This window comes from Thermobia domestica, chromosome 7 (assembly GCF_964235325.1).
Source record: "Thermobia domestica chromosome 7, izTheDome1.hap1.1, whole genome shotgun sequence".
Classification (NCBI taxonomy): domain Eukaryota; kingdom Metazoa; phylum Arthropoda; class Insecta; order Zygentoma; family Lepismatidae; genus Thermobia; species Thermobia domestica.
The window spans coordinates 66,272,486-66,294,101 of NC_137460.1; positions in this window are offsets into that span (position 1 = coordinate 66,272,486).

The window sequence follows — 21,616 nt, forward strand, 5'->3', positions numbered from 1 at the left end:
AGATACAGACACAATGCGTCAAGAACATTTTTTACAGAACGGCTGTGGTAACCATAATATAACTCGTGATATTAATATATATTCCGTGATATACTCGTATTTACGGAATAGCTAACATTTTATTTCTGGTTAACATGAAACATTGCAAGGTTTTACAACTGATTTGAACATTTCTATTACTTTATTCATTATACATATATGGTGAATTAATATTTTACTTGTAGTTACAAATGGCTACTTTATTGGTTAAAGTAAAAAACAGTATTATATATATATGGCGAGTCTTAAACATTAAGACGCTTTTCTTTGCTATTTGTGGCTATTGCGCTTTCCCATTTTGTAATATTAACACTTAAAATGTGCACTACTACCTCGCGAAAGAAGGCCTCGAAGTTTATTTTCCAAAGTTTGCTTTCCCCATATTAGATATACTCATCTCAGGTAAGTAAATAGAAACAAATGAAAAAGGAAGAAAAAGGTGGCCTTGAAAAGTAAAACGTAGACAAATCCACCAGTGTTCATAAAATGCTGTCTATAATACACTAAGAGGAGTGGGTCGGTGGGTTAAAGTGGATCATGGTGGGTCGGAGGTTCAAAGTGGGTCTCAGAGGGTAGTGAGTTGCAGTGGATCACTTCTTGCCGACCCACGACCAACTGACTCATTCAAAAATATTGACCCACTTCCCAAACTGATCCACCGATCCAGTTCAAGTCTAGTTGAGGAATACTATTTACCTTATCAAAAAACAGACCTATGTCGGTGAAATGATATGGAGTAACGTGTAGTGTTTTATTTTTGTACCGATATCCTTCGTGGCTAAGGGGTTAGCGTACGCTTCTTTGGAGTGGGAGGCCCGGGTCGATTCGCGATGTGAGCTCGTGTGGTTCGGATTCCACGTTAACAGTAGGTTCACGTCTTATATTTCCTCGTTGCTGAAAGGGATGTTAAATTCAAAATCAACTCAACACTATTTTCATACTATTTTCATAAAGTAATAATTATGTGTACAAGCTGTTGTCAAGATGCTTATTTGGAACATTTTGTTAAACTTGACAAAACTACCTTTGGTTGTATACAAATCCACTTGGAGAACTGTTATGGAAATTTACAACTATTTAAAATGTTTGATACTATCGATAAGAAATTAAATTTCAGTACATTAGAAACTATGTAATTTTAAAATGTTCAAAATGGGTGACAGCATTAATTCCTAGTAATAATTGTAAACTTTTATAATTATATTCTGTATGTGACCACACAAATATCATTTTAATATATTTTTTTTTTTTAGGGTAAAAAATTTTGTGAAATGTAACGGAAATTCAGAAGGAGCCTTCTTTGCGAATTTCTCAATATTGATCAATCAAGATATAGTTTGGCTACTACATATGTTTGAAGTTATAGTAATTACTTAATTTCTTAATGAATGAAAGTTCTGAATTTAAGGTTACTACTGTGAATTAATATTACAAATATACTAACACACACACATATATATATATCAGAAATTCACCGTTACAATACCCGAGGAAGTAATAAGCTGAATATGCCCCGGCATTCTTTAAAAATAACAGAGAAGGCATTTTCAATCTCGGCAGTAAGAATCTGGAACTCCCTACCAAAGTCAATCACTGACAAACCGTATAATTTATTTAAATCATCACTCCAAACATTATTATTTAGAGATCAGAGACAAAGCATTGGCACACATGACAGGTTTACTACAGTTTGAAATTGGACTGAAATTGGTATGAAATTAGACTAGCAGTATGAGTATAGTTTTTTTTTTTTTCATTTACATTTACTGAGTGTTTTATTTATCATTAGTATTATTGAATGTATCATTTTATGTTGTTATTTGTATCTTGTATCTTATTTGTGTCTTTTTTTTTCTTTCTTTTCTTTGTAATGATGACAAGGGTTAGGTGGCAGAGCAGCCTCCGGCTGAACCTCGCCCGCTGAAATAAAGAGAAATTCAATTCAATAAGGAGTGCGATTTAAGTTAAGGTTACTGGCAAAAAGTATGCATGAAACAAAAATAACTCGTTCAATCTCAATGAAAGTTTTACTCTTTGCTCGTCATAGTATCTCACGAGTGTACGGTAAGTATGAGGGCGTAAACATGAACGGGAAGCAAATGACAGCCGAACAGGCCAAGGCTGTCTGCAAGCAGCTTATCCAATTTTAGGAGAACCAGTATTTGCGTGATTATACGGCAGCATTAAACAATTTTAAGAATGACTATCCTTATACTGCAGTGCATAGGATGTTGAAAAATTATGTGTAGCCTGCGAAGCAACAAGAAAGAAGAAATCTGATCGCCCAATTTCAAAATGTACACAAAAAGTGAAAAGTGCGATTAGAGAGAACTCTTGAAGAACCCTAACTTGTCAAACCGTTTTTAAGACGAAAATATAATATTTCTGAATTCAGTGTAAGCAAGATCAAGAAAGAACACATATTAAAAGTTGAAAAATGTAAAAGTGCACAATTTTATACATACGAACAGAAGAAACGAGCTAAGATCAACTGCCGCAAACTCTCCAACAAGCAGTTCACCAACAAGATTGTGATCATAGATGATGAAGCTTACTCTCAAAACTTAGTGTTCGCTCTTGTTTTCAAGTATGTATCGTGCATTGATAAACATGAAGTTAGTCCTAGCAAGTTCGTAACAAATAAAGACAGATATGCGAAAGAGTTTTTGATCTGGCAAGTGATGCGGCAAACAACAAAGTTTTGCCTGCTGTTGTTCGAAGTTGGATAATCAATGGTGACCGCTATTTAGAGTGCATTGAAAAGGTTTTGATTCCACAGATGCAAAAAGAATTAACCGGACATGACATTGTGTTTTGGCAGCATATGACATCCTCACATTATGTGAAAAAAGTACGCCACGCGCTTACTGACATTGGTGTCGAGTTTGTCGGTAAAAACGAGAACGCGCCAAAAGTTCCTCAGACTAGACCCATTGAACGTTTTGGGGCTTTAGTTAAACAAAAAATGGCTAAAAAGCATAATTTCACCAAGGATCTGAAAGATATGCAAAAGAAGTGGTCGGAAATATCAAAAGAAGTATCAGAAAGTAGTGGACAAGCTCTTTTCAGGAAGTTCCGGTTCAAGCTTCGAGAAATCGGCCGCAAGAGTGTCTACAGCGTCAAATAGTAAACTAGTTCCTTTTTCGGTTATCATTTGTTTATTATATTAAAATGTATTGCGATTTCTCAAGAAATAAAAAAGTTATTACAAAAATTCAAAGTTCCCTTAACTTAAATCGCACTCCTTATATATAGGCCTGTGTGTGTGTGTGTGTGTGTGTGCGTGTGTGTGTGTGTGTATGTATGTATGTATGTATGTATGTATGCAGTGGCGTATTTACGATTTTCTTTCGGGAGGGGCTTTGCTAATTTTCGGGGGGGGGGGCTTTGCCTGAAAATGTGAAAATTCTGCAAGATATTTCATATACTTTACTGTAGTAAGAAAGATTTCGGGGGGCTTAACCCCGGAAGCCCCCCCTAAATACGCCACTGTATGTATGTATGTATATTTATTCAGTAGAACCCCTCTAATTCGATACATCTGGAACTGTGAGTATGGACAGAACACAAAAAGGTCGGATTATCACAAAATACAGGAAAATATGGATTTATAATAAAATATACCATCTCTGAACTCAAAAATGACTGTATTGTTCTCTACAGCATGAACAAATAAACCTAAGCTGTAAAAATTGCACTGCAAAGTACAGAAAACACGCGCAACGAAAGAAACGATATAAGAAATGACGAAACACTAAAGCGGACAGCGGTAGCAGCAAGTAAACAACAATGCCGCGACGCCAGTAAACGACAATGGATCTTGTGAGTCACCGATGAGTCGGGACAAGTTCGGTTAGAACACGGTCTGAACTACCGGAGTGGCGGACGAGAGGGGTTCTACTATACATACAGGGTGTTAATGAGCTATACCAACAAACTGTAAGAGGTGATTCCTCACATCAAAATAAGAGAAAAAGTTCATATGAACTTATGTCGAAAAGTGTGTAGTTTCAGAGCTAGAACTGTCCAAATTCGCGAGAAAGCTAAATTTCAATAGGTCCTATTTTGAATTCCAGAAACTGTGGATGGTGGTTCTTATCAGCGTAAAGGAAGCCACGCATACACAATCCAAAAATGTATATTTCATCAATTGTCAATAGGTGTAGAGGGTGTAATTCTCAGATATATTTTCAATAGCGTTTTCAGATATACCCTGATTTCAAAAAGGGTCCAAAGTAGCCAGGAGGTAAACCTTGACAACAATGGACATCCAATGCGTTAGGAACGGTCAGCTCCATGTCTCTTTGTGTTCGGAATAACGTTTTATGATATGTATTTCGTCAGGATATATTTCACGATTTCTTCACCTTTAAGCGTGAAAGAAAACATCCCACTATGCGTTTTCCCGAGTACGAGAAACTGTGCTGCTGACGATCCTTAACACTTCTAACATCGCGCCAAAGGATTCCGTGTTCACTGCTATCAAGGCTTATCGTTTGCCTACTTTAGACCAATCATAAAGACAGAGCATATCTCAAAATTCGGTTGATGGCATGTCTGGGAATTTCACCATGCGTGAAACAACTGTATATCCATTGAACTTTAATGAAATATGTAGTTTTGGATTTCGTATGCGTGACTTCCTTTATGCTGATAAGGGCCTCCATCCACCGTCTCTGTAATTCGAAATAGGGCCTCTTGAAATTTGGCTATTTCGCGATTTTGGACAGCCCTAGCTCTGAAACTATGAACTTTTCACCATAGGTCCATATGAACATTTTATCTTATTTTGATATGAGGAATAACCTCTCACAGTTTGTCGGTATAGTTCATTAACACCCTATATATATATATATATATATATATATATATATATATATATATATATATATATATATATATATATATATATATATATATATATATATATATATATATATATATATATATATATATACTGTGTGTATATATTTTGTATGTTTTTAAATAGATAAAAGTATCACACAACCAGATAAGTATGCACAAAAATATACTGGGTATTAAAAAATTGATGGAAGAATGAACCCGATGAATCCCTTCAAATTCGAAGCATTTGATCAGAGTTGGCGTGGGTCAATGAAAACTTCACTCACGACCCACTTACCCACCACTCACCGTGACACACTCTGACCCACCGTGACCCACCACCCACTATGACCCACTGTGACCCACCACCCACCATGAACCACTCTCATCCACTGTGACCTATTCTGACTAACCAAAATCCATCGTCATCAACTCTGAACACGATCCACGGCCTCTTCTGTACTGACAAAGAGTTTACACTTGAAATAAAACAAGACTGGGAAATTGTCACTAATCGGAGTTTGAATTTCTAGTCAATCGCTCAAGCACCACTCTGTTAGAATAACGGTGGATCTGACTTTTATGATATAAAATGGTAAAGTGTTTGTCAGTGAGGAAATTGAAATAGTTCGAGGTGGGGGGAAATTAGTGTGTGCCTAAAATATACTTGTACTAAGAGAGTATTCTTGCAAGTGTTAATTTCTGAACGCATTCCAAAAGAAACTTCTATTCGCAGGAAAATACCCCTGTACAATTTGGAAAAGGTTATGGTTTCTCAGTTCACAGTATGTTTCTCACAAAAAACTTAAAAAATCAGTTTTTCATAGTTTATAAATGTACTTCGGTACCCTTAAGTACGCTCATAATTGTAATTTGTGTAATCACTGAAACACCACATTAAATTTAAGTTACAAATATGCATAATTGCAATTATTATGAATATTTATCCAAAGTAGTTGACCTAAAGCAAAGAAGAGACTTACTAAAAAATAGGTACAAAGTTGAATAACACAAATAAGCCATTACTAATACAGGTATACATTTTCCATAACTCGTAATTTTCCACCTTAAAACAAATCTGAAATCGGGTTTATTTCCCGTTGGTATCTTTTTCGTGGTAAATCATCCGCAGCGGAATGATGGCCATCCTTCAGCCAAGAAATAACTAGCTCGTGTACTTTGAGCTTGTCTAGCGGTAGGCCATTAACATTGATGAACAACAAGTTAGACAATGTTTCAGCACTTTGTTTATTTCTAATATCAGTCATCTGTAAATTCATAAGGGGAAATCCCCGTTCGCACTCTGTCGTGGAAATTGATAATACTTCTACCCGATTTCTGCAACTCCTCATCGACAATCTGCTTGTTAGACTTAAGTCAGATAATGATTTTCTTAGTCAGTTTTGAAATACTCAGTAAGAAGTATAATCTCTCTATCACCATACAACATCTTTTCCATATCGACCATGTCAATTCGCAATGTCGACTCATGGAGAACAGAAACTTCATCTACCACGCCTTCGATAGGGAATCTTGTGAATAAATTATCAATTAAAGCCTGATAAACTGATGATTTCTTATTTGTTTATAAATTTAATTTTTGTAATTACACATGAAGGTTTGATATCATTACCAAGTTCCCTCCCCCGTCTAGAAAGCGAAAGGGAACGAGGTTTCTGGAAAGTATTCAGAGGTGAATGGGAATTTCCCTCCTTCAACTTCAATTACCACACTGCTGTTTGCCATGTGCCAAATTACGATGAATTTCAATTAAATTATCATAGCATAATTATTTCCTTGTTGAATTATCAATACTTTTCAGTTAAAAAAGGATGAAATTTCAAAGTTCAAAATCAAAGTAAGTAGACCAACGTAAAGGGGCAAAAAGTGTAAATTTTTCCATATAATTATGCGTACAATCCAAACTTAAAATTTCCGTGTAATTAAGCTTACACTACAAATTTTATACCTATTTTAGTCACAAGTTTTTGGGTTGATTGCCGAGTCCTGTAAGCTCTCCATATAATAAACATAAGCTTCAGCAATTATTGTAGTAGAAAGCAATGGATATATGAAGCCAAGCACTGTATTTTTTGTTTCTGATTTTTTTTCTTAAATAACATCGATCGTTTTCGATTATTTTTACAAACTAACTCACTACCAATTTTCCATATATAGAAAGTGCCCCCTCCCCCACACACACATAAAGGAGAATTTTAGAAAATGCTAGGACATATTCTGTTTATTTTCAATAAAAGAGTTAATACACTGAATTTCAGCTCGTAAGTTTAACGGTTTGCGAGATACTAATTTTTTTTGCAAAAATTCGGATCCTCTCTATCTCCTTAGGATATTATGCATTATAATAAAAGCAATATAACATCCCAGTTTGGATTAAGGCCTAACTATATACAAAAAGTAATTTCATTTGACTTTGCAATTTGACCGTGATGATCAGGCACACATAGTCACATTCAATTTTTTATATAATAACTTATATATTACAGTGATTCAAAAATGTATTTTTTCCAGTAGTTAGCTCGTCTAAAAACTCACAGATCTTGAAAGCCAAGTAGTAGTAGAAGTCCTATTGCTATTATTACAATTAAAAATATCAATATCCAAAAGTCCTTAAGTTTTTTTTTCACTTGGTTACATATACTCGCCTCAGGTAAGTAGACAGAAACAAGTGGAGAATGAAGGGAAATGAACGTCTTGAAAGTAAAACGAAGACAAATTTACCAATCTTCAGAAGATACTGTCTACAATGCAGTAAGCAGAGAGGGTCGGTAGATCATACTGAGTCGGTGGGTCGCAGTGTTTCATGGTTTGTGGTGGGTCACAGTGGGTCACGGTGGGTGGTGGGTCGCAGTGGGTCATGGTGGGTGGTGGGTCGCAGTGGGTTATGGTGGGTGGTGGGTCACAGTGGGTCACGGTGGGTGGTGGGTCACAGTGGGTCATGGTGGGTGGTGGGTCACAGTGGGTCATGGTGGGTCGTGGATCGCAGTGGGTCACGGTGGGTCGTGGGTCACAGTGGGTCAAATGCTGTTGACCCACGACCCACTGACCCACTCAGAAAACTTGACCCACTTGACCCACCGACTCACTGACCCACTCCATCTCTGCATTTGATGTCTATGGAATAAAAGGAATTATTGGTAGTGATCAGTCGAAATGACGAAATTCGTTGGGTTAGTTCTAACCACTTAATCCCCAATTCTACAACTACTTCAAGTTCGAAAATGTTATTATTCTCCTTGTTTAAATCCATTTTTATTATTCCCGCGCGTATGTTCTCTTCACTTCTCTCATTTTCATATTGTCATTGTCACCAACTCAGTTAATACGATTGGGTAGAAAAGCGTGATTAACTAACAATAACCAAACTTATCATCAAAACGCTCCTACGTATAGCATGTTATTACTCGGCAGCTTGTATATCATATCGTCATTAAAAAATCATACATAATAACTTTTCTTAAGTAATAAGTAAAAACTTGTGTGACTCTTATTGGAACGTTTGGATTGCGAGAGGAGCGAGCAAGACAATTTTCAACAAATCCACACTGACAAAACAAATTGTATGTGGCGTACGTAAAATCGTATGTTACATTTGTAAATTCTGTCGTTATTTGACTTAACGTACAGCAAACGTATAACTAAAAGAGCCTGTTTTATAATACTTTTTGTATAAGTGTTCTATATGTACGTACTTTCCGTATGAAACAATGTAGGCGGTCAGGATCTCACATACAAATAGACGTATATAACATATAGATGACGAAAGTGACATACATATATGTAGGTAATATAAGGAGGACTGTTAGATATCAGACATCCTGCAACGGCATGATGTAACATCTAAGGGCAGTGCCTATGTAGCATACGGATAACGTATGCTCCGTTCTGATTTCTGTGCGAAGCAAGAGGATACCGTATATTTGTACAATATTCTACTGTTCGGAGAACAGCGTATTTCTTTCTCAGTGTATTTCTTTCCAAACCGACAACAATATTGATTTAATAGGGTGCCAATACTTTTCCGTGGTGGCGTGTCGTTTACTCATTTCCAACACTTTTTCTTTCTTTTTGCTTGTTCGGCGCCTCTTGCTATCAGCGACCTGGGCGACCACCCGCCTGCCCCCCTGCCCTTCTACGTGTCTGCTCTGTCTCTCTCTCTCTCTCTCTCTGTCTCTCTTTCTCTCTACATGTACACCTGTATACTACAAATAGATACCAGGTATCAGGCACAAGAATATTTTCACTTTGGACGTATGGCTTGAGGTTGCTATTCAAATCAGAAATATGTTCTCATTATAACGAATGTGGTATTAACGTTAATGAGGCGTGTTAACTTTCCTCATTTTAGCACCTTTGTGTATAGTCTCCTAAATGATGGACATAGTGAATAAATGTGACTGAGCTTTGAAACATGGCAGTTTATCTGATTTTTTTTTTTTTTTTTTTATGTACTCCAAAATAGAACTTTATATTTTCAAAAATGTTTCCCTATATTGATGAAGAAAAACCTTCTGGAGGCAGATTCGGACTACCACCCTCCGATTATAAAATTTCAAAAGTACTCCAATATCAGCTTGACCACCGAGGCAACTTACGAAAGGACACGTTGTAATATTGCTAATAGATCGCTTCAAGCGCAGGTTGACGCTTGAATGTTTCAATAATCATTTTCTGTCTTTTCCAGCAATTTCAACTGCAGACATTGGCTGATTTTGCATATTGAAACTGTGCATGAAGTGTGAAGTGTATGTTGATCGCCTAAATAATTAGTTTTCTGTTTAATTCATGTTTCTGTTCAATAACTTTACATATTAGTGAGTGTTCCTAACACCTGTGCACTGTGTCGAATAATTTCCTCTCTAATTTCTCCCGGAATATTCTTCGCGTAATTATTTAACAGACTAAGGTTTCATAAGTGTATAGGTCTTTTGCTTATAATTTTCTTATTTTGCTTCATTTTTCTCCAAAATTATAACTAATTATTCATTACTATACTGCTTTGTTAAGGAAAGCACGAAGATGCAATAATATATTAAGAAAAGTGAATTATTAATGAAAATGTGAAAGTTACAGTATATGCGAACTTTTATTTGCGGAGGACGATACGTTCTCGCACACTACACACCACGCACTTGCAGACTTGTAAACTTGGACCATTTGACGCCTACTAGGTGACGTCAGTTCCGGAAATAAGCGTACTTCGAATGTATACTTGTATCTTTTGTACACGGCCTAAATATTGTTGGTGAGAGACGGCATCCCTGTCAAACTCCCCTCCCAACTGCACTCTCCTTTGTCATTTCCTTCCCTATTCTAACACTTACTTGTTAGTTCATTTATAAGTTTCTTATGAGTCTTTGATCTTTTCATTCCAGTTAACCTTCTTTAGAACTCCTAACACCAATTCCCAATTCACGCTGTCAAGAGCCTTTTCTGCGTAGATCAATAAATGCCACATACACCCCTTTCCCTTTCTCTATAAACCTTTCACCAATCACCCTTAATAATCCAATTGTATCTCTTGTGCCCTTACCTTTCCTGAGTCCGAACTGTTTTCCTCAAATGATTCCTTTGTTCTTCCATACAACCTTGTGTTTAGAATTCGAAATAATTTTTTTACTGCATGAGATTTGAGACTACTAGTACTATAATACTCACATCTCTTTGAGTTCGATTTCTTAGCCATCGGTATCATGATTTTTTTTTTTTTTTTAAAGAAATGTGCCTAATATTTCTAGAGGTAGTAGCAGTTTTATGCGTTTTGATCTGCGTAGTAGGATTTCGGCTATACGTGTGTTTAGTGTAGGTCCTCAAACGTGGACTTCAGGTCTACAATACAAACTCCTAGAGGGAAGTATAACCCAATTCCTGATATAAAATAAAAATACTAATAGATGATATGAAGTTATACAGAAACTAATTAAAAGCACATATGACACAAATATTTTATCATTGCATATATGTACAAATATTTTCCATTTAGGTGGTGATAATGGCTGGACATAGGGGGTACTGGCCACACGAACTTCAAATGTTAATAGGTAAATATTTTTTATTGTACGCGTAACAGTTAATTATTTAAATTTTCCAAACTTATGTCTCTGGTGAACGCATTATTGAATGTTTACATTACTGGAGAATTAGGGGCAAGAACAAAGGTATTTTCCTGATTTTGAAAAATAAGTACGCCGGGTACTAAATTATTATTATTTTGATGCTATGTATACTTATATAAGTGGTAATCCATTTTGCCTAATTCATCAAAATTATCTAATACTATGTGAACTTAAAGTTGGGACAGGAGGGAAAAGTACCTAAAAAATGATCATTGCGTTCATATTGTGTTATATTTCAATTTAGATTTTTTTTTTAATAATGCCGTCGCTTAAACATGTTGCATTAGACTAAATCATGGAACTTTTATCTTAACTGTTCTAATCTTTCTATTGGCCTTGCTTAAACAACTTCTAGTTTTGTTCTAAATCCAGACTCCATATTGGCGTAGATATTAATATTACAGTCGATTGGTAAAATCAATCTTCCACATTTAAAAATTAAAGTACACACAAGTACAGAAATAAGCATTTACCATAAAAACACTAGCTGCAAGTGTTCAAAAGAGATTTATGGTTTCTATAAAATCAGTTGAAAATTGCTATTTTTAATTAGGCGGTTAGTGAAAAACAGCAGCTTTCGACTCCAGCCGAGTTTAAGCTCTACCTAAACTTACTTGTCCAAAGTGAACTGACCCGAGTGACACGACCCGATAACCCGACCCGAGCTAACCCGATTGACCCGACCCGAATAACTCGACCCGCCAACCCGACCCGACCCATTTGAGAGCACTACGTGAGATACAGAACCTTCTGAAAGTACAAACAATGGCCTAATCGGCTTTATATCAAATGCCAAAGAGTTTTCCTGCACTAAAGATAATTCAGGGGTGCCCACAAAGTGGGGGGCTATGACGTAAACTGCGTCATTGAAATATTTGGTGGGTTAAAAATCTATATGAATATGTTTGAGGGGGTGTAAAAATTAATCGAAAAGATTTTTTTCATGGAAGAACACTTATGGATAGACAATTTGGGGGTGCGTCATGGGCATAAGGGGGGGGGCACCACTGGATAATCCTTGTTCATGTATGTAGAGTATTCACTTTAAATCAACACTATATGTTCTGGGCCCCAAGTAATAGATAATCATAGTTTGAGAGCCTCCGATATACTTTTATTTTACTGCAATAACAGGTTTGTTTTTTTCCAATAAACAAAACCAACTCGTAGGCCTGTAGCTAACCCAAAAGTGTAGAGGGGGGACGATCCAACCATAGTACAGTTCATCACCATATTATAGTTCATTTGCAAGCCTACAGTGAAAATATTAGGGGGTAGTAAATATTCAGGGGGACCCGGCCCCCTACACCCCAATGGATACGGGCCTACCAACTTGCGTTCGCATGGGCTGAGTTTTGATTACATTCAACAGCATGAATTTATCGTGCTAAATGGAAACGTAATAGCAAACATATAGTATCACATAAGCAGATTTTAATACTACTTAAGAACGAAGGTCCACGTATGAGGACTATCAGCTACACCCCTATGAATTCACCAAATGCATATTCTTCGTATTGTTGTTATGTTCAACATCCCATAGACCTTCCAAAAAAAAAAAAAAAAAAAAAAAAAAAAGCAATCAAAAATTTTTGTTGCGCCTTCCAGAAGCCAGGACCGAAGAGGATAACTTTTTGCACTCAATAATTAGAGCAATGTTGTTTGAAGAAAATATCTCTGTTGGATGTTGTAAATTGTTCTTTCCCCTTCACCTAGCGTTTATGCGGTTTCTTGATTCTGTGTAAATTTGCTTTAGCTCGAAATGTCTCCTTTCGCCTATGCAGTCTGTATAGTATTATTAATAACATTCTAGACTAACATTATAATTATAAGAAACCATACTAAGAGTCACAAGTTCAAAATCTATATACATTGGTTCATATTAAATTGAAACTATTAGTGGTATTGCCTCTGAGGTATACCTCTGTGCTAGAAAAAAATATCTTGGTAGGCTAATGCTTCTCCTGATCACAAGTGTGGCTACCATTTGTACAGCAACATACAATTTAACTATTTGTAAATTATAAAACTATATTTTTTTTAGAAAAAATTGTTTTCATAGTACATAAGAAATAAAATGAAAGAAAAATATTGACTCCATATATTTATGATTTTAGTTTTTTCTTATTTCGTTTAACAATTCTATCACATTGTGATTTTGAACAATGAATTCTTATTTATGTTACCTACAACGCTGAGCCCGTACATGCAACTTTTCAAACAAGCACAGCATTAACCCATACATACAAATTTCTATTTCAATGGAAAATGCTACTTCTTTAGAGACCAAGTTTAATTTCTCCATAAGCAACATCTCCACGACCATTGCAGTATGGATCACATATACAATATTGTACAATAGTGAGAGCTGCTGTGAAATCTGAATAAACACAAAGCACTATATATATATATATATATATATATATATATATATATATATATATATATATATATATATATATATATATATATATATATATATATATATATATATATATATATATCACAATTCATGCAGAGGGTATGCGAAAGTAACGCCCTGATTTCTAGCAAATGTGGGCATAGACTTAGGGGTTTAGACTTCGGAGAAACAACATGCTGTATACATCAAATTTAATTTATTTAATTATGAAATTTTATACTTATAAAACAAGGTAACCATAGCAATGTAGAAAAAGGGCTACTGAATAAGACTTTTGCACAATTGCTAGGCTTTGAACAAAAGGAACACAATAAATTCTAAAAAAAAAAAAATCTTACTTCAATTTTTCCATTTAGATAATAACGAGAGAAAATGATCATTTAAGACGTAACTAATACGTCTGTTGTTTCGTACCTTTAATAAATATAAACTTTGAATTTTCAGTTTCATTTCTTATGTGTTACTAAATAGCAGTCGCTGCTGCTTGAATTAAATCATTCTGAATGTCACCAGAAATCACCTTGTACACGTTTCAGACGCTAAGGAATTCCCCATCAATAATTCCTTAACAGCTAACAAAGTCCAAAGTTGCTAAATAATATCCTTTGTTTACAGATTCTAACCCTTTTCTGTGACCTCTAAGTGGAAGTATTTGTCCACTCAATTAGCAAACAACATCAATTAATATGATCTTAATTTTTGTATTCTTTGCAACGACATCATTGTACTTATTGCTTGCAATCTAAAACCTTCTGATAAAGCATATTTTGTAAGTACCCGGAACAGGAGATGGTAACTTTTTGCACAATTTAATATGGGACTGAGACGCTGCATGCTTGCATGGTTTGTTCTCAAAATTTGTTTATAGTAGTCACTCCAGTTCTACACCATGGTTCATTACCTCCAAATATTAAACACATGTCATCAAGTAACTTACCTTTTTTCTTCCCTTGTCACTTCCACAGAGCCAATCGTATTCTCCGTACCACGAATTTCGAAATGTATGAATGTATTTTCCACCTTGTTGCCACATGTTGACTCTTCATTTTTAATTTTCACTTCGTTTTTTGACAAACGACAACGTTCAGAAACTATTATCCAACTAGTAAGCTGCAGAATCATAATTGAGTTCATCAAAATCCGATTTTATGACCAGACGCATAAACACCCCCACACTTAACAAAATTAATTCATAAAGTTACACACAGGGAGAGAAACTAGTCGTTACCATGTAGCTGGAACCTCGTGCTTGCTCTCGCCAAATGCTGAAAAGTGATAGAATTACCAATAAAACATCTCAAATTTACGTTAGGGGGGAAGGGTTGGAGACAAATAATAAACAAATAATATAAGATTAATACTATATAGAAGGAGCTCGAAAAGCGATTTAAAATAAAAATAAATGAGAACAAATACCGGTCTGTTTCTCACATTTACAAATCTACCTTAAAATGAATTAGATTCGGTAACCTGTAAATGTAGGCGTAACGTCAAACGTCTTTTGATAGGTACTACCACACAGTCAGTCTTTTGACTTAAATTTCTCGCACAACTATTATTTCCACGCTTCTATATTTTGAAGTAAGGAATATGGATCCAACAGAGATTTAATGTTCTAGATTCCGCTAGACAATGTGCGATATGTGCGGAACCAGGTTCTAGAAAAGTGTCTAGTTCAATCGTGTACAAAATCAGAAAATAAATTATAGGAAATTTTAAGTTCAAAAACTTTAAATTACGAAATTTTAAGTTCGTAATTTAGATTTAATACTTAAAAATTCTAAAGGGTAAAACTGTCTTCCCTGAGTCCTCGCCACTGATATTGAATCATTATAATTTTCTATACAAGATGCAAGGAGCGATGTTGAACCTGTACTTAAAACAAATGTTGTTTTTGCTTAATGATATTGTGGAGCTATCATCTTCTTCCCATTATGAGGCTGGCTGAACTTGACACCTTTCATATTAACGCTTATTGTATAAATTACAGAAACTGAACAGTTTCCATCGGAAAAAATTGAAGTTATACTTTACGTAAGATATTCCGCCTTGCCATCATCGATAATGCTCAATGTGAGAGCCACAGATATGAACTATTTTGAGCATTTTTCTTTTTTGTTTTAGTATTTGAAAATTGTGTATTTCTTCCTTAAAAACTAAATGTATTTATCTTCTTCTTCAAAGCTCTACAGTCCGGTATGAAATGATTTCACATAAATGTTGCAAAGACATGGAAGAGATAATAATTGTTTACACCTCTATTATTTCCCGAAAGACAAAAGGAAGACTTGTGTTTAATGCCAAGGAAAACTGTAAATACCATTTCAATTACCTTTCTTTGCGATCGTTCTTTCCCAGATATTATTCACTATTTGTTCATAGAACTTCATAGAACATAATAGTTCACAAGTACTGTCATTACGTTCCTGTTTGCTGAATTGTTTGTTCAAAGTAGAATATTACCAGTAAATTGCATCGCTAAATTAAAGTATTCTATCACTTAACGTTGTAAAAATGCATAAAGTAAACAAAAAGTAATATCACGCACTGTTTGCTGACACTCATCAGTGACAATGGAAGAATAGTACCGTCCGAACGAACATCACAAAATTAGCTCTAATTAAAAATACTGTTTGCAAAATATAGTACAAAGCGAGAACTAAATATAACACACACCTATGATATTTATGTTAGAAGCTAATGGTATCAAAATAATTATTCAGATAGTAGTAAGAGTGATATCTTACTTTGATTGACTTATTAGGCCTATTACATCAACACAGAAGTTTTATGATAATACAATAGAAATTTATCAAATTAAATTGTAAATTAAATTTTATGTAGTTAAAAACATAGAGTATTCCTCACTAATTAGTGTCCCGGATTCGTTCTCTACTGGGACAATATTTATTTCGATACCTTATTCTTATTCTAAAGCAGCTTCGAGGTTCACTAAGCTTTTGAAGAATTAGTTTGTGAAGTTTGAATAATTTAATATATTTATATTTACCTATCAATCTATCTATCTACCTATATATATATATATATATATATATATATATATATATATATATATATATATATATATATATATATATATATATATATATATATATATATATATATATATATATGTGTGTGTGTGTGTGTGTGTGTGGTGTGTGTGTGTGTGTGTGTGTGTGTGTGTGTGTGTGTGTTTGAAAATATAGCGAATTTTGAACGCCCACAGCCCGAGATTCGCAAGACAAAATAATATGTCATATGCTTTTATAGTAGGTGAAGTTCTAACAATATGCCCAGTTGGATCCCGATGGGATGAATTGGTGTATAGGTTTTTGGTCCAAAAATATGACGCAAAATTTTACAGCCTATAAGTTGGGAACTTTAAAGCTGCACAACATTATATAGTAAGGTTATATTGCAGGTGAATCTCCACTACCATATAAATTTGGACCCTGATCCAAGTTCTGCTAAACTCGTACAATATATATAGTGTCCTGGATTTTTCAGAGGAAAATCAAATTAATTACGAAAATAATTTAATTACATTTAGCGTTCTAAAAAAATATGAGCGCTTTGTCATTATCATCAGCGGTAGTTCCTTCCCTCAATCTCTACAAACACTGCTTTCCTTAATTGTGCCAAGGTAAATAACTTTTAAAAAAGTCTACCAGCGGAACACCCACTCAACAGATCTATACTCTATTAAAACAACAGGAAAGTGCACTTACTTTATGTATGTCCTTTGAACTATCACTTCTCGCATACAACTTCTATCATACGAATGTCTAACTGTATTAGCTACTTTGCTATTTTCGTGAATTTCACTTGAAGAAACTTCATACAAAGTATTTGATTTGGAGTGTAACATTCATTTCGAAGATCAAAGTTATATTCGAACATGACCTCTTCTTTCAACTCTTGCTCGAAGTATGTGTGTTCTAATTGAAGGTTAAAAACGAATTCCATACGAGCAAATACCGTGAGCGTGTTGTACGTCAGAGGAGAAGAGGAAACTTACATATATATATTTGAGTATGCACTGTGTTATTAGTGATTAAATTGCTTTTTGTCAAGGTTAAGGCTCTTGCAATTAATGAACGATGACATAAGTATAATTGGTCAGTATACCAATTCCAGTTCTTAACGTAATTACTTACACAAGTACTATAAATATTTCCTTATTATCAATTTCTCTTCGCTGCTTGTGTGACTAGGATGTGTTCCAACAGAAATGCAAGAAGTTACAACCTTCACATGTTATTACCTGCAATAATATCTCACGAATAATGTAATCATGAAAGCAACGCTGCACGCAAAATCACAAAAGTGCATTGAGATTCATTTGGAAGTAAACAAGAGTGGGTTACGACTGCTTACAACTTGCATTGGCGCCATTTAAATGCTGATAATGTTCAGGATGAGACACACAATATACCAAAGTGATTTACTGAAAATAGTTTCCATTTATATGTTACTTTAATCGCAACAATATGACAAAAGTAGTGTATGAACACACTTTGACATTTTGATATTATTACAAAGTAATCATTTCAGTAAAAGCAAGCTTTGTAGTAATATTTAATGCACTTTATTCATATGACATTTTCTTTAGATATAGTCAACAAAGTAGGTGGAACAAAGTAAACTGGAAAAATATATCAAAATGTGTGTCCTTGCACTTGTCCCAGTTTCACAACTGTCTTTTCACCAAATTGCACGTATTTCCCTCTATCAATGTTGTGCAGATTTCAATTGAATTAACAATTAATGTGTAAGCTTAATTGTTAGTTGCAGTTAACAATTGAAACAAATAATGATCCATTGTCCATTGCAGCTGAGTATTAACGAATGGGAATCAACTGCAAATAATCAATCAATTGAAAACAATTGGTGTGGAAAGCAATTGCAATTAAATTCAGTTATTCAATTATAATTGAATGTAATTTACAATTAAGTCAATCGCAATTAATTTCTATAGCAATTACTTTTAATTGATTAATTGCAATTAATTTTCATTGATTAATGACCATCACTGTAGTTCTGTATATATTACATCGTAAAACTTCTTACAAACACACACACATACACTCTATATAAATACAAGAGATTTATATATATAAAGTACAAAACTGTTTGACAGATAATTCCTCCTACACCCTTAGAAAAATTTTGAAGATTTTTGGTATATGAGTGAATCTTGACCAAACTTAGGTTCCTATTATATTAGCTTTCTGGAATAGGTTATGTTAAGAGGAGTAGAGTTATTCAAGCATTTATAAGAAAACTATAGTATTTTACGACCCCTTGAAGTTAGAAAGATGAAACGCGTTTATCACCTCGTTAGAAATAAGGGGACATATGGTCCAACAATTTTAAAAATTTCCGTTTTATGAAGGTACAGAGAGGCCATTTCTAAATAGATAAAAATGAATGGAACGATGGTTAGCGGCTAACCCCTTCTAGACCAATAATTTGATTAATTGTAAAATGAAATGAAATGAAATCTTTGAGTTTTACGTTCCACAGTTATGCCGGCTAGGCTAGAGATGATCGGTCATGATCATGATGAGAAATGATTGAAATGATGGAAAGAAGAAAGTAGAAGAAAACAGGAGATCCCTGAGGAAACCGACGCATACGGTGTTTGTCCACCACAAAGTTCACATGGCGCGAGCTGGGATCGAACCAGAGGCCCCATGCACTAGAGATAAACACTCTACCACTAAACCACCGCGGCTCCTTGATTAATTTTGGTATATAAGTGGACCAGGTTTTATTGTGAGCCGCGGTGGCTCAGTAGTAGAGCGTTCTCCTTTGATGCATAAGGTCCATGGTTCTATCCCAATTCGCTCCAAGTGGACTTTGTGGTAGATTGTAACCGCGTGCGTAGGTTTTCTCGGGGTTCTTCCGTTTCTTCCTACTTTCTTCATTTCTCAATTTCATTCATTTCTCATCATCGCCGTCTCTTTTAGCTTAGTTGGCATAAGCGTGGGACGTAAAACTTAAAGACTTCATTTTTAAGGCTTTTATCACGTTATTGAAATGAGGGAAAGAAGGGGTTAGGTGGGAAGAGGTGACATGTAAAAGTAATCGAAAATAACCAATATTAGTGTTAATACATTGTTTTCGGGGTCACTGATTGTGACATTGCCAATGCCGTTTAACTACAAGTTCAGAACCATCAACATTAGGGTGGAAGTGAAGAGATTTACGAATATTTATCATTACACTTTCGTTTAAATACGTATCTAACGGAAAATGGATTCAAATATTGTCTATAAACCTATTCTAACAGTGCGAAGAATGAGCATTTCAGAAAGTAACACCATAAAAGAACAGTCGATCTCTAAATGATAAATGTACGAAGAATGGTGGATCTTAGACAAACACGATTTTTGACAAACAAGTAATATGTCTCAGACAGCAACCTTGTGACAATGTATGCCTTAACCATACAATGGTAGCGCGGGAAAAAGTTTCATAAAAGATCGGGCTGGGTCTGAGAGACCCAAGAAAATAAAACTGCTTAATTAATTTGTAACCGATATATTTTTTTAAATAGAAACATACTTCTGTGTAATTACAAGTATTTCTAAAACAGAAAAAAGCATTTTAGCTCAAAACTGAGTTTTTTTGCTTTTTAAAAAAAATATATTTGTAATTGTTTACAAATTTTTGTTAGTAAATTATATGAGATTTTCTAAAAAAATTATAGAAAAAAGATTACTTGCTTACATGTTATAGATAAGTAATATTGTGAAGGACACTTATAAGTTTATTTAACATAACCTAAGGAAAGACCTATGTTGAAATGTACTGAATGTCAGAGCGTAATGTTTTTTTTTTTTTTTTTTTTAAGTTTTCATTGTTGGCAAGATTGTTATCTATAATGGCGGTGTGGGTGGAGTTTTCTCAGCAGCGGCAGCAGATAACAATTCTTATCTTCTTCACCACACTCATTCTTACTATCATGGTCAGTAAATAATTCAAAATCAGGATTTGCATCGGAATTGTCCAGTTCAGTTTCATAATCATATAAAATTCTACGAATTTCACTCACAGAAAGTGTTTCATGTTCCATTGTGTTCTAAAGTTGCTCAAAGTATAAGCTGAAATGTTGTTCGTATATACGCACTCAAAAAAATGTCGAATTGGTAGTCACAATAAAAAAAAAAAGTAAACTTTCTACAATATTCTTGACACTGGCAAAAAGATTGTTACGTGAACGTTCGGGCTGGGTCTGGCAGACCCACGCGAGGTTCAGAGCTCTATTTAAAGCAAACTAACAATAAATGAAACTGGTTTGTAACACTAGCATCTCTTATCGGTCGTTTTAGGAAGGTATACGAAGTTACAACTCAAACCGATAACTTTAAGTTGATTAAAAATATCAGTTTAAGTTATATTAGAAATTTTATTTAAAATATAAGTAGATGGGTCCCACAGATCCAGCCTGGCCGTTCTAGGGTTAAGTAACAAGCAGTAACGTCATTTCAGATTTCCTCAGAAAACACACTGTTTAAACCGGAAATGATAAATATCTTCATTTTTTCTTTCTTTTTTTTTGGTTACAACTCTGCATAACGAATAAAACGGAAATACATAGCAATAAGGTTCCTTAAAAAAAAAAAAAAGAATACCGCAACAATTTGTTTCACCTCTGATTTTACTCCTTTATTGCAACAAGAAGAGACAGACATCAATTTGAACTTCCAGTTTCAATGAACGCTCCGCAGAATCAAAAAGTAAGATATTCCGAGCAATTGACTATTTATAAGTAGGCCAAACCAAAAGCATAAAAAGCATAATAGCAATTTACACATATGGTTGGTACTTTGAACATACTTGTGATTGTTTAAGGGTCCAGAAGAAACTAATTTTCAAAGCATAATAAAGCATAATTTTAGAAAATAAAGCATAAAACATAATTTAAAATTCTTGGAAAATTCTATTAGAACAATTCTTGGAAAATTCTGTTTAACTGCAAGTTTAGCATACTGTATTCATATATTTTGAAACCAATTTTTAAATGTGGTATTGTACATAGTTTGTGAACATCTTAAGTGAGTTACTTTCTCCGGTACAAATATCATGTGTACAAGAATTGTATATATGATGATCCGAAATATACAAAAAGTGCGCAAGAACTCACCCTATAATGTTATATGTA